Source organism: Podarcis tiliguerta (genome assembly GCF_965153285.1).
Source record: "Podarcis tiliguerta genome assembly, chromosome: 4".
Lineage (NCBI taxonomy): Eukaryota > Metazoa > Chordata > Lepidosauria > Squamata > Lacertidae > Podarcis > Podarcis tiliguerta.
In genome coordinates this window covers 3,336,904-3,349,254 of record NC_139537.1, presented here as the reverse complement: position 1 = coordinate 3,349,254, position 12,351 = coordinate 3,336,904, and the positions used below count along the sequence as shown (strand labels likewise).

The window sequence follows — 12,351 nt, the reverse complement described above, 5'->3', positions numbered from 1 at the left end:
AAAGGGAAATGTCCTCCTCTGAGACAGCAGAAATATGATCTGCTCCACAATGCTCTGTTGTTTCCTTCCTGTAAATTGTGGTGTTGTTTCAATAGGATTGCTTTGCTGCACATTTTAATTATGGGTGCTTATTTTATTCTGCATTTTAATTATGGGTATTCGTCTTTGTGCAAATAGGTGGTACTCCACCTTGTGTTTTCAGGCCACTATTTGTTCTCATTTGTCCACTGCTTAGAAACCAATTTTTGCATTCAGTTATCAATCTATAAATAAATCTATAAATAAAATAAGCCTCTTTTGGTCTTGGATTACCTAGCAGAGATTGCTGCACTGCACGGGGTCTCCTGGCTCTGAGAGACAAGCAGAGAGGGTGGCTTCTGGCAAAAGGAGAGGGAGCCACCGGTGGCTCCTCCTTCTCCTGACTCACCTCAGCCTCTCGACCTTCCTCTCCCACTCGCCTCCTTCCTCTTCTGCCTCTGATTCTGAACTGCATTCTGCCACAGAGTCTCCCAGCTCACTAAGCCCTGTTTCCCCTTCAGCTTCTGACACCTCCTCTTCCCAGGCTTCTCCCTCCTGCCCCTCTGACCGCTCATCCTTCCTCCACCACCACTCCTTCCGCTCTGAGCCGTCTTCCTTTCCTGGTTCCCCGGCTGCTTCCTCCCACCATTCCTCTGTGCCCAACCAGTCCATGACATTGCTCCATCCCTCGGCCTCTGTCCCCACAAGGCAGCTTCCCCTGACCTGATCTGGTTCCACAGCAACTGCTTCCCTTCTGTCCCCATGAAAAGACGGATCAGGAGGTCTTGCTGGCATCCTTCTGTCACCTGCAAGAGAAAAAAGGTAAGCAGGATGCCAGGAGTGCCTGCTTCTCTCACAGGTGAAACAGGGCATCTCTAACTGCAGATGGACCTTTGAGAAGGACTTATCTACTGAGAGTATTTGGACGTTTGTGCCCATTTCATATGTTTGTTTGTGCAGAAATACATCTCCCCTCTTCTGGACCCCTATTCCCAACCATCTATCCCCAAAACAAGATGAAAAGAACCCTCAGATGAGTTGGAAAACCAAGAGAATGAGACCAGTGAAGAAAAACCACCTTCCTCCTTACCCAGTGGCCTCTCTCTGGTGTCCAACGGAGGCCTCTCTGCCTCACAGGAATCCAGGTCCATTTCTGCAAAGAGAGCCTTTCCCTGAAAAAGAAACAAGGATTCAAAACAGAGAATGAATGGTGAGAAATGTTAGAAAGAGAATGACAAAGACTTAAATGGTGTGAGATCTCATTCCATGGATGCTTTCCCAGAAAAAGGATGGGCCATCAGCAGACCATTATGGGATGTTCTCTGTCCTGTTTGGAGCCCCTTGGGAGTATCCAGAGGAAAGTCTCACCTGCTTTCTGTCCTCTGCCTGACTCAGGAGGAAACCTTCGGCCAGGGCCACCGCCTGGGAACTGGTCTCCGCTCCGCATTCCCTCACCCAGCTCTCCATCTCCAGGGGAAGGACAGCCAGGAACTGCTCCAAGATCACCAGGTCCAGCATCTCAGCTTTCGTGTGCCTTTCTGGCTTCAGCCACTGATGGTCAAGGTGGTAGAGTCGGCTGCAAACCTCTCGGGGTCCTTTGGCCTCCTGGCAGCAGAACTGCCTCACCTGCTGGCTCTGCACCTCTGAGCGGAGGGTGTCCACCTCACCATGGATCTTCTGCACAGAGTTTTCCCAGAACCCCCCACTGCTCCCAGTTTGGTTGGCATGGCCTCTTCCTGCTTCAGGGCCAGCTGAGTCTCGCTCATCCATCTGTGCTCTCAGGAATCCTCTGAGAGATCGGAAGGAACCCTTTGGTCTTCCGCTAAGTTCTAGCAAATCCTACAAAGCAAATACATTGTTCTATTACAGAATTTGTAGGATGGCGGGGGGGGAATGGTTCCCTGAGCAAGCATGATGCTCCTTGCTAGGAACAAGGGCTGGACTGCACCGCATCCCAGACCATGAGATATCTTTTTGAAAAGAAAGAGGAGGAGGAAGAGGAGAAGAAATAAGTCTCTAGCCTTCAAGCAATGCAGAATGTGGAGGCAACTGAAGGGATTTCTGTCAGATTAATCAACCTGGTTTCTGCTGCCTTCCCGTCAATGCATGAAGTCAGAACTAACAGACAAGAGAATCGTTTGTATCTTGTAAAAAATGGATGCTTTTCTCTGGTGGGGGTCCTCACCTGGGGGTCCTCAGGAGTTGCTCCCCAGCCCCACCCTCACCCCACCTCCACTCCCTGCTTCTGTCTCCTTTTCTGCAATCTCTGCCACTGTCCAGACAGATTCATGGGGTGAGGTCTCTTTTTCCCTCTTCTGAGGGCCAGGAATGTATCTGGCCAACCCCCTGAGGGCCAAGTGGGCGGGGCCAAAGACATCTCCCTTCATTTTTTTATTATTCTATTAGATAGCTTAACACAAACTGGTTTGCAATGCAGCAGCCACACTGTGGGCTGGGATCCCTCTCTTTATTCCTGGCCTCTCTTTCCTACTTTTCCTTCCTTTCCACCCGTTGTTTTTTTTGGGGGGGGGGGCTAGTCCACCTCCTCGTCCAGCTTTGGAAAACCATTTGCACATGTTTCCTCTGTTGTGCAATGAGGCTGAGCGATTTCACACAGAGTTAAAGTCCCAGGGACTCCTTTGTTTTTAAAAGGGAGATTTCGTGGGAGTCAGGGATCCTCTGATCTGCAGGAAGGAGAGCGTGGCAGACCTGGCCCCTCCCTGGCAGGACCCTCTCCTCCCTGACTTGGGATCCCCCCCCTGCATTAGCAAATCAGGCCCCCCAGGCCTCCTCCCCTGCTGCAGCCCTGGGACCCGCCCCCCGTCTCCCCACCGCACCCTCTGGGGGGGGGAGAGAGAGGAGACTCACCAGATCCCAGGAGGGGGAAGCGATTTGGCCCTTGCAGGAGAGACACCAAAGCAACACCCCCCCCCCCCTTCCTTGCAGGAAAGGACTGGGGAGGGAGGGAGGGAGGGAGGGGCCTTGGCTCTGGAGGACCTGGCCCCCTTGCTTCCTGGCCTCTCTAGGAAGGCAGCTCAGTTCCCTTTAACACTTGCCAAGCCGAGTCCCTCCAGCTCAGCCCTCTCTCGCTTGGCAGAACCTCAGATTCCTATTATTTCTTATGGATTTCGGAGGGCAGCTGCCCCCCTGGCTCCGCCAATGCCCAGATATCCTTGTGGGGGTGAGGCTCTTGGTTGGACTCTGAGCATCTCCCTCCCTTGGCCAGAAACCAGAGGAGGAGCCTGCAGGGAAAAGGGCTTTGCAGGAGGCAAGGAAGCTCCTCCTAGAATTCAGGAGTGGAGAGATAGGAGGGGATCCCAGGGTCATCTAGTCCAACCCAAAGCAAGAGGGGGCCGGGTCTAGTTCCCTAAACAGGCAGCCCTATTTAGGGAAGCTTTTAATGTTTAATAGGTTATTGTATTTTAGTGTTTTATTGGAAGCCGCCCAGAGTGGCTGGGGAAACCGAGCCAGATGGGCAGGGCATAAATAATGATAATAATAATAATATAATAATAATTTATTATTTGTCCCCCGCCCATCTGGCTGTGTTTCCCCAGCCACTCTGGGAGGCTTCCATAGAAACCAAAAATACACTAAAATATCACAGATTAAAAACGTCCCTGAACAGGGCTGCCTTAAGATGTCTTCTGAATGTCAGGTAGTTATTTATCGTTTTGACATCTGATGGGAGGGTGTTCCACAGGGTGGGCGCCACTACCGAGAAGGCCCTCTGCCTGGTTCCCTGTAGCTTTGCTTCTCGCAATGAGGGAACCACCAGAAGGCCCTCGGCACTGGACCTCAGCGTCCGGGCAGAACGATGGGGGTGGAGACGCTCCTTCAGGTATACTGGACCAACGCCATTTAGGGCTTTAAAGGTCAACACCAGCACTTTGAATTGTGCTCAGAAACGTACTGGGAGCCAATGTAGGTCTTTCAAGACCGGTGTTATGTGGTCTCAGCAGCTGCTCCCAGTCACCAGTCTAGCTGCCGCATTCTGGATTAGTTGTAGTTTCCGAGTCACCTTCAAAGGTAGCCCCACGTAGAGCGCATTGCAGTAGTCCAAGCGGGAGATAACCACAGCATGTACCATTCTGGTGAGACAGTCTGCAGGCAGGGAGGGTCTCAGCCTGCGTACCAGGTGGAGTTGGTAGACAGTTGCCCTGGATACAGAATTAACCTGCACCTCCATGGACAGCTGTGAGTCCAAAATGGCTCCCAGGCTGCGCACCTGGTCCTTCAGGGGCACAGTTACCCTATTCAGGACCAGGGAGTCCTTCACACCAGCTCATCCCCTGACCCCCAAAAACAGTACTTCTGTCTTGTCAGGATTCAACCTCAATCCATTAGCCGCCATCCATCCTCCAACCGCCTCCAGGCACTCACAAAGGACCTTCACTGCCTTCACTGAATTATTATTATTATTATTATTATTATTATTATTATTATTATTATTACAACCCCCAGCAATGCAGGAGTCTCAGGTACAGCATCCATGGCAGATGGCCGTCCGATCTCTGCTGAGAAACCTCCAAGGAAGGAGAGTCCACCACCTCCCAAGGGAGACCTTTCCCCTGCCCAACTGCTCTTAGATGTCCCTCAAGGCAGCGGGTCCTGAGTTCTAGCCCTGCTGAAACCATTGCACTGGCCACCAAGGAGGAACCAAGCGAAGTTCAAAATAAATAAATCCTATTCTCATCATAAATGCTATTCTCATCATAAATCCTATTCTCATCATAAATACTTTCTTATGCATGCTTTTTATTCTAATATACAAAAGTATGCTATTTCCCTTTCCAGAAATGGATGGTTGTTGTTATTATGTTTAGGGAAGCTTTTAATATTTGATGGACTATTGTATTTTAACATTTTGTTGGAAGCCGCCCAGAGTGGCTGGGGAACCCAGCTGGATGGGTGGGGTATAAATAATAATAATAATAATAATAATAATAATAATAATCACTATTACTATTACTATTGATCAGGTGAGTGTTCTCCTTTCAAAGAGGCAGGTGGAATCTCCATGGTTGCTAATAGCATAACATTGAAAGGAAATATGGGGAGCCCTAGAGTATCTGCTTGGCATGCAGAATGTCCCAGGGTCAACCCCTGACATCTCCTGCAAGGGCTGGACGAAATCCCTGCCTGAAACTCTGGGGAGCTGCCAGTCAGTGTAGACCAGGGGTCCTCAAACTATGTCCCATGGGCCGAATCCAGCCCTCCAGGGTCGTGAATCTGGCCTGCATAGCCATTTCAGAACCCGCCAAGTGTTCGAGGCTGAAAGCATCTCGCCACCCGCTCTGTCAGTCCCTGCGCCGTGCTGAGGTATACCACCGGTCTTGAAAGACCTACATTGGCTCCCAGTACGTTTCCAAGCACAATTCAAAGTGTTGCTGCTGACCTTTAAAGCCCTAAACTTTCCTGGCCCAGCATACCCAAAAGAGCGTCACCACCCCCATTGTTCTGCCCGACACTGAGGTCCAGCGCCGAGGGCCTTCTGGTGGTTCCCTCATTGCGAGAAGCAAAGCTACAGGGAACCAGGCAGAGGGCCTTCTCGGTAGTGGCGCCCACCCTGTGGAACGCCCTCCCATCAAATGTCAAAGTGATAAACAACTACCTGACATTCAGAAGACATCTTAAGGCAGCCCTGTTAAGGGAAGTTTTTAATGTGTGACATTTTTGTGTATTTTTGGTTGCTGTGGAAGCCGCTTAGAGTGGCTGGGGAAACCCAGCCAGATGCGCGGGTACAAATAAATTATTATTATTATTATTATTATTATTATTAGGTAAACGCCACCAGTGTAGTGGCGGTTGTACCAATGAAAGGCCAGGGGTTTTTCCCGGGGACGGGGAAGGGTTGTCTTTTGGCTTGAAGCGTGAAGTTGAGTTCGGAGTTAACCACGCAGAAACCTTAGCCTTAAATTAACTCCCTTTGCATAAGAACCAATTAAAGTAAGGAATTGACCGCAGAAAAACCTAACCCTCAGGGACAAAAAATCAATTAAATCCCTGCTGATCACAACTAAATTCCTAGCACTTTTGTAACTCCACAGAGAAAGAGCCCTTATAACACCCCCCCTGAGCAGCCGCGTGGTAAGCAAGCACCCCCCCCCCCCCCCAGGACAGCAGTTGAACCAAAAAATTGTGCTTGCCAGAACCTAATTAAATCAACAGTGGTTAAGAAAGTGAAATACTTGGGGATCAATATGACAGCTAAGAATGGGAATTTATTTAAAGACAACTATGAAAAATGCTGGATGGAAGTGAAAAAAGGCTTGGAAATCTGGTCAAATTTGAAGCTTTCACTGTTAGGCCGTATTGCTGTGATAAAAATGAATGTATTGCCTAGAATGTTGTTTTTGTTTCAAACATTGCAAGTTATTGACAAAATGGATTGTTTCAAGAAGTGGCAGAGAGACATTTCTAGATTTGTCTGGCAGGGCAAGAAGCCAAGAATAAAGTTCAAAATACTAACAGATGCAAAGGAAAGAGGTGGATTTGCCCTGCCAGACCTTAAACTTTATTATGAATCAGCAGCTTTCTGCTGGTTGAAAGAATGGCTGCTTCTTGAAAACACAGACATTTTGGATTTAGAAGGCTTCAATAATGCATTTGGATGGCATGCATATTTGTGGTATGAAAAGGTCAAAGTGCATAAAGCATTTAAAAATCATATTGTCAGGAAAGCATTGTTTAATGTCTGGATAAGATATAAAGACCTACTTGAAAATAAAACCCCTAGGTGGTTGTCGCCGATGGAGGCGAAGGCTGTGAAAAAGCTCAATATGGAGGTCAAATGGCTGAAATATTGGGAAATTTTGGAACAAGAGGGAGATAAGTTGAAATTGCAGAGTTTTGAAAAGCTAAAAAACAAAGTGCGAAACTGGCTTCATTATTATCAGATAATGGAGGCATATAAATTGGATAAGAAAATTGGCTTCCAGGTGGAAAAATCAAAATTGGAAACAGAACTGTTAGATTCCAAAACTAAGAATTTGTCAAGAATGTATAATCTGCTGTTGAAATGGAATACTCAGGATGAAACGGTAAAATCTGCTATGATTAAATGGGCACAAGATCATAGAATCATAGAATAGAATCATAGAATCATAGAGTTGGAAGAGACCACAAGGGCCATCGAGTCCAACCCCCTGCCAAGCAGGAAACACCATCAGAGCACTCCTGACATATGGTTGTCAAGCCTCTGCTTAAAGACCTCCAAAGAAGGAGACTCCACCACACTCCTTGGCAGCAAATTCCACTGTCGAACAGCTCTTACTGTCAGGAAGTTCTTCCTAATGTTTAGGTGGAATCTTCTTTCTTGTAGTTTGGATCCATTGCTCCGTGTCCGCTTCTCTGGAGCAGCAGAAAACAACCTTTCTCCCTCCTCTATGTGACATCCTTTTATATATTTGAACATGGCTATCATATCACCCCTTAACCTCCTCTTCTCCGGGCTAAACATGCCCAGCTCCCTTAGCCGTTCCTCATAAGGCATCGTTTCCAGGCCTTTGACCATTTTGGTTGCCCTCCTCTGGACACGTTCCAGTTTGTCAGTGTCCTTCTTGAACTGTGGTGCCCAGAACTGGACACAGTACTCCAGGTGAGGTCTGACCAGAGCAGAATACAGTGGCACTATAACTTCCCTTGATCTAGATGCTATACTCCTATTGATGCAGCCCAGAATTGCATTGGCTTTTTTAGCTGCCGCGTCACACTGTTGGCTCATGTCAAGTTTGTGGTCAACCAAGACTCCTAGATCCTTTTCACATGTACTGCTCTCAAGCCAGGTGTCACCCATCTTGTATTTGTGCCTCTCATTTTTTTTGCCCAAGTGCAATACTTTACATTTCTCCCTGTTAAAATTCATCTTGTTTGTTTTGGCCCAGTTCTCTAATCTGTCAAGGTCATTTTGAAGTGTGATCCTGTCCTCTGGGGTGTTAGCCACCCCTCCCAGTTTGGTGTCATCTGCAAATTTGATCAGGATGCCCTTGAGTCCATCATCCAAGTCGTTGATAAAGATGTTGAATAAGACCGGGCCCAAGACAGAACCCTGTGGCACCCCACTAGTCACTCTTCTCCAGGATGAAGAGGAACCATTGATGAGCACCCTTTGGGTCCGGTCAGTCAGCCATTTACAAATCCACTGAGTGGTAGCATAGTCAAGACCACATTTTACCAGCTTCTTTACAAGAATATCATGGGGCAACGTGTCAAATGCCTTGCTGAAATCAAGGTAGGCTACATCCACTGCGTTCCCTTCATCTACCAGGCTTGTAATTCTGTCAAAAAATGAGATCAGGTTCGTCTGACATGACTTATTTTTCAGAAATCCATGCTGACTATTGGTGATCACAGCATTCCTTTCTAGGTGCTCACAGATTGTTTGCTTAATGATCTGCTCCAGAATCTTCCCTGGTATTGATGTCAGACTGACTGGGCGGTAATTATTTGGGTCCTCTCTTTTCCCCTTTTTGAAAATAGGGACAACATTTGCCCTCCTCCAGTCTGCTGGGACTTCGCCTGTTCTCCAGGAATTCTCAAAGATGATTGCCAGTGGTTCTGAGATCACATCTGCCAGTTCTTTTAATACTCTTGGATGCAGTTCATCTGGCCCTGGAGACTTGAATACATCTAAACTAGCCAAGTATTCTTGTACTATCTCCTTTGTTATTCTGGGCTGTGTTTTCTCTGCTGAATCATTTGCTCCAAATTCTTCAGGTCGGGCATTGTTTTCTTTATCGGAGAAGACTGAGGCAAAGAAGGCATTGAGGAGTTCAGCCCTTTCTGTGTCCCCTGTTTGCATTTCACCATCTTCTCCTCTGAGTGACCCCACTGTTTCTTTGTTCTTCCTTTTGATACGAACATACCCATAAAAGCCTTTTTTGTTGCTTTTAACCTCTCTAGCAAGCCTGAGTTCATTCTGTGCTTTAGCTTTTCTGACTTTGTGTCTACACGTGCTGGCTATTTGTTTGAATTCCTCTTTGGTGGTTTCCCCCCTTTTCCATTTTTTGTACACATCCTTTTTTAATCTTAACTCAGTTAAAAGTTCTTTAGATAGCCACCCTGGCTTCCTTAGGCACCTTCCATGTTTCCGTCTCATTGGTATTGCCTGAAGTTGTGCTTTTACTATCTCCCTCTTAACAAACTCCCAGCCATCATGAACTCCCTTTCCTTTTAGTATTACTGTCCATGGGATCTCACCCAGCACTTCCCTAAGTTTTATGAAGTCGGCTTTCTTAAAGTCAAGAAATTGAGTCCTAGTATGCTTGGCTGCTCCTTTCCGTTGTATAGTAAACTTCAGAAGAGCATGATCACTTGCGCCTAATGATCCTTCCACTTCTACCCCATTAATCAGGTCATCGACATTGGTTAGGACCAGATCTAAAATGGCTGTTCCTCTTGTTGCTTCTTGGACATAACATTATGATGGCTGACTGGGAACAGTTATGGACCACAGGTATGAAGTTTACGGCATGTAATGCCTTAAGAGAGAATATTATGAAAATGATATACAGGTGGTACATGACACCAGTCAAGCTTGCAAAAATCTATCATTTGCCCGATAATAAATGTTGGAAATGTAAAGAAACTGAAGGTACATTCTTTCACCTTTGGTGGACGTGCCCAAGGATTAAGGCTTTCTGGGAGACGATATATAATGAAATGAAAAAGGTATTTAAATATACCTTCCCGAAGAAACCAGAGGCCTTCCTCCTGGGCATGGTCGGCCATTTGGTGTTAAAGAAGGACAGAACTTTCTTTATGTACGCCACAACAGCAGCAAGAATACTTATTGCAAAGTATTGGAAGACTCAAGATCTACCCACCCTGGAAGAATAGCAGATGAAGGTGATGGACTATATGGAATTGGCGGAAATGACCGGCAGAATCCGAGACCAGGGAGAAGAGTTGGTGGAAGAAGATTGGAAGAAATTTAAAGGCTACTTACAGAAATATTGCAAAATTAATGAATGTTAGAATGATGTTGGATTGAGGTTAAGTGGCTTTAGTAATAATGTTATGAAGGAATATGTAAAAACTGATTGTTAACAGGTGAAAATTCAAAGTTATATATATTAAGATCAAAGATAAGGACAAAGGGAAAGAGGGAAAGGATTTGCTGAATAAATAAATTGAACTGGAATACAAAGACGGGAGGTGTGGGGAGGTCCGGGAAACAAGCAAATGCAAGATAAGTTATGAAGGATCGAATTGTTTCTAATTGTTTTTAATTTTTGTATTTTTCTTCTTTTTCTTTTTCCTATTGTAATGTTTTGAAAATCTTAATAAAATATTATATATATATATATATATATATATATATGCTAGGGGTGGAGTCTATTAGCCTCTCCCAAGATGGCGCCGATAATTCCCGTAGCCGAGGAACCATGTGGTTTGCCTACAATGGCGACGCTGAGGAGCCACGCGGTTTACTCAGGGTCACGGGTGAAAAGATAGACCGACTAAGAAGCGAGCGGAGAAGCAGTGCGAAAACTGGAGCAAAAGGAGCAAGGATAAAACGGCAAATGGCAGCTTCGCAGAACGATCCAAACCGCAGCAGCTGGAACGGGGCTGCTCGCCAGCCTTAAGTGTGCTGGGCCACACCTCCCCAGCCCGCCGATTGGCTGGCCGGGTCGGTGACGCGCCCGAGGATTCCCCTGCTCTTGCGGGGCTGTGAGCCAGCCCCACGTGCGTGGGGAGGGGGTGGGCCCGCAGCCCCACCTCCTATCCAGCTCGGAAGTGGCTTTCCTTACATATACAGTGGTGCCTTGCAAGACGAAAAGAATCCGTTCCGCGAGTCTCTTCGTCTTGCAGTTTTTTCGTCTTGCGAAGCAAGCCCATTAGCGGCTTAGCGGATTAGCGCTATTAGCGGCTATTAAAGGCTTAAGGGATTAGCGGCTTAGCTGCTAAAAGGCTATTAGCGGCTTAGCGGGCTTAGTGGATCAGCTGATAAGCGGCTTAGCGATCAGCTGTTAAGCGGCTTAGCGATCAGCTGTTAAGCGGCTTAGCGATCAGCTGTTAAGTGGTTTAGCGATCGGCTGTTAAGCGTCTTAGCGACCAGCTGTTAAGCGGCTTAGCGGCTTGGGGAAAAGGGGGGGAGGGAAAAAACCCCGCAGGAACTCACAAGACATTTTCGTCTTGCGAAGCAAGCCCATAGCAAATTCGTTTTGCGAAGCACCTCCAAAACGGAAAACCCTTTCGTCTAGCGGGTTTTCTGTCTTGCGAGGCATTCGTCTTGCGGGGCACCACTGTACTTTAAAGGTGGAAGAAGGAAGTATAGTCCTATTTCTGTGAGTGGCACAGCGGTCTTTCCACTCCTGTGATTTACATGCTCTGAGAGATGGGATCTGTTTTGATATTTAAATTTTAAAAGGCTGGAGCGGAACCGGAGATTGACCATCTTCTTAGCCTGGGGAGCCACATTCTGCTTGAAGGAGGCCAGGATTAGCCCCCAAGGCCTGGGGTGTCCCTCCCCTGTAGTAGGACTTGGAATCCAGGAGAAAACTCTTGGAATAGCCTTGCCAGGTGCTCAGGGAGGGACTCACCTGTCCCCATGTCCTTCTCTTTGCAGATGTGCTGCAAACTGTGTTGGAATGTGACATCAAGCTTTATTTACAGCGGAAAATAACAAAGAAACATGGTGTAGTGAAGTTAGTACATTTCAAGAAGCTGTTCCTTGGTCAAGCAGAGAATAAGGCCTTGTGGGAAATCAGCAAGCCACAAGAATTATGGGAATTAGGTCGTGTTGCTTTAAGCCGCAGACCAGCAGGCTCCAAGGGTGTGAAAGGTTTATTATGGGAAAGGAATTCTCTGGGTAATGTGAAGGCTTGACACCTGTGATGGAAGTTATGCACATTCAAGTGGTGATGTTATCTATCTTTTAATTGCCCAAAGGAGGTGCATCTGCATAAGCTCCACGGAAGGGAGGAAACACCTTTGATCTAGGCTCTGGAGCCTTAATTGGCCCAGCTGTCACAAGTTAAAATTATTAGCCCACAAGCTGGTCATTGGAGAATTTGAATGTAGCCAAGGGTTGTGATTGGACCTGGGCGTTCTGGTTCCACGTGCAAATTGGGAATAAAAGATCTTGAGAATGGCTGGAAAGGCACCCTCTGCAATCCGCAAATCCGCCTAGCTGCTAACGTTCCACCTGGCAGCCGTCCTTTGTTCTTTTGTGATGAAGATTTTCTAAGACCTCTGAATGTGGATCACTGAAAGACTGTGAACTATCCTATCTTTGTCTTAGTGTGTAGAAGTGAGTATTAGTCAGTGATATTCTGCAAGGTTATTATTTTTTCTTGCTTGTAATTCTACAAAAGATGTCTCTGCTTT

The 12,351-nt window shown here is 46.9% G+C and overlaps 2 protein-coding genes across 7 annotated transcripts in view; both read right to left on the bottom strand.

The window, feature by feature from the left end:
• Positions 1-12,351, bottom strand: part of LOC310675531 (uncharacterized protein) — a 122,620-nt gene that overhangs the window by 54,040 nt on the left and 56,229 nt on the right. For 2 of the 3 annotated variants that reach the window (XM_083436332.1, XM_083436329.1), the window contains exon 1: positions 2,887-2,977. The exons of the other annotated variant lie outside the window; for it this stretch is intronic. The gene's annotated coding sequence lies outside the window, so the exon portion shown is untranslated. Of the gene's footprint in view, positions 1-2,886; positions 2,978-12,351 lie in introns of those variants that run through there. 3 annotated transcript variants of the gene reach the window in all.
• Positions 1-12,351, bottom strand: part of LOC310675534 (uncharacterized protein) — a 35,813-nt gene that overhangs the window by 4,602 nt on the left and 18,860 nt on the right. The gene's annotated exons all lie outside the window — the stretch shown is intronic.